A 2,670-nucleotide genomic window follows, 5' to 3' on the forward strand; every position below is an offset into this window, starting at 1 on the left:
AGCGATTACACAAGAAGTGTTCGGCTAGATATTTTTCTATCGATGTCATTTTAGTTGTTGCAGTGGCGGAGATGAAGAGTAGAGGAGAAAGTGAAATAGCTAATCAGGAACATTATCCTCCTCTTATTCCCAATATTTGAATCTTCTAAGATGATTCTTGAATCCTCGATAGCTTTAATGAAAAAGTTTGATTAACACGAAAAGTAGTAAAAAAGAATATAACACAATTTTATTGAAAACAATTATTTATTTTTGTTATCACATTCATACCTCACTGTTGACATGTTATCTCATTGGTATCATAATTATACGGGGTGAGCCTTTGACTGGTATACATATTTGAACGGAAGATTCTTAAGGTCAAAAGAAACACTTTTTCGCTTACCATTTTTTCCGATTCAGCCTACATAAAAAGACAAAGCCATTTCGAATTTTTCCAATGGGCTATGCCACCTCTTGAAAAACAAAATTCTCTTCAGAATAACAATCTAACACATCTAATATCTGTATTTATAAACAGAGTCCCATTCAGCTATGATAAGCTCAGTAGCTATATCAACTAATATTTGTCTTTGAAAAACGTTTACATAGGCAAATATGTAGTATTTTTATGGTAATTCAGATTTCAGTACCTACTAGAAAATGCAAAAACGCATCGTGTTTCATTTTTCTAATCGGTAAAGCTGTTTCTTCTTATTTCAAATGTATATATTTTATTGAGGTTATCTTTGTCAGTTTTCGAAAAATCATAGATTTTTTCGTCTTAATCCGTGGCAGCTTTAGAAAGCCACACGACGGTAGCCATGGATAATAAAATGATTAAATTGGTTTTTTTGACATTGAACTTTTTTTTTTATTTACGATAGCACAAAAACTGCTCTTTAGATATTGTGAAAAACTGATATAAAGTTTCTTATATTGACTCATTCAGTACTTGAGACATACTGAAATACCATTTTCGCCTCACTCGTGGAAATCCTGCAAATTTCAGCCCCAGATTGGAATATTTGAATATGAGCTGCCCCAAAAATCGGAGAAAGTGAATGATAACCAATTACAAAACGGGAACGTCTGCAACAAATGAATTCCAGGCACTCCAATATATTCCGACACAAGTTTCGAAATACCACGTGCAACAAAATTTCTCCATCGCAAAAAAGAATACAGTTGTGTAATGATTTTTGTGATCAACTGTATTTGTTTTCAGTAAATTTGATTCATATTTTTCAGTCAGTTTTACCTGTATCATGATTTTTCGTTTTCTTTTATCTGTATTTTTGTGGCTAGTGCTGTTCTCCATTATTTATCATTTTTCATTTGAGAATTCAATTCCATTGTCTTCGTCTGGGTTTCGATCGGGGGGAAGTTGAATTTGATGTCGTTGCATACTAGATGACGCACGAGTACTTGTTAATACCATATAGTTTTTAATTAGGGTCCGTCAATTTCAAGCATTTTCTATCGGAGAGAGAGTTGTGTGGCTCTGACGAGGTCAAATAAGACCGAAATCATGGTCGACATCTACTCTCCTTCGATGGAACGTTCTCTCTTTTGTTGTCCTGACGAAGACAAATTGTCTAGTTTGATTCAGATCGTAACACTTGTTGATGTTCATATCGGCGGGTGGTATGCATCTGAATAAAAAACATTCAATGAATTGCTCTTTTGGTTAGTTTCTTCTTTAAATGTTTTTGGTATTTTTTTATTAATAGGATATTTTCTTGTGCTAATTTGTTAATATTTGTGGCGACTCCCCACAAGGGGCGCTCCTATGAATATAAATGTGTTCTATAAAAGGCATGTTATCCGTCTACCCCTGACGACAGGTGGTGCAATCCCAGCTGGGCGGCCCAGCGAACGGAGTGTGAGATAGGAACTGGCTGAGTCAACTTCACTGATGATTCTCCATCATATAGCTTTTGAATGAAACACACGTATGCCAAAAAGCGCATCATTCTCGAAATTGTGTGAAATTGCACAGCGCTATAAGCTATATTCATAAAACTCTCTGATATCCATTTTACTCATTAAAACCATATTTAATTTAAACGAATTTCCAAAAGAGATGAAATTAGATTAGATTTATCATGAAGTTCATCAATTATCTTTCATTCTGATTTCTTGTGTTTCAGACATCGATGGAGAAGCCATAAAGAGTTTCAAAAAAATTATTTTATCTACTTTGTACCAACAATTCCATTCGATTTCCCGATATCAAGATAAGATCGAGAGAAGTTCATACCCACTCAGCCGGAAAAGTTTGTCAATTTCTCAAGTTTAGTTGCTAGCGGACCTCTAGGTTCCAGGAAGTTTTTTCTCTTTGAACTTGGATGGCAATTTGGGATCACAAATCTTCTAAAGTAGATTCAACTATATTTTTGTGCGAGTGGAATCACATATTTGCTTAAATTTTCCTCTATACCTATCTATGGAAAAGTACACAATACGATATTCATCGATATAAAACTCATATTTACCATTATAATATACTAGGAGGAGAATAATTAGGTATGTCATATTGTAAATCACAGGCTTCATGACAGTGGTAGCAAACTTTTTGCAAGAGGAGATAAATACGTAAACAATTTTATTGTGACACTAGGACTTCAAGAAAAATTCTTGTTTTTTAATTCCTAAAATTGGAAATATGTTTGTGAGATTAAGATTTGC

This window comes from Coccinella septempunctata, chromosome 6 (genome assembly GCF_907165205.1).
Source record: "Coccinella septempunctata chromosome 6, icCocSept1.1, whole genome shotgun sequence".
Lineage (NCBI taxonomy): Eukaryota > Metazoa > Arthropoda > Insecta > Coleoptera > Coccinellidae > Coccinella > Coccinella septempunctata.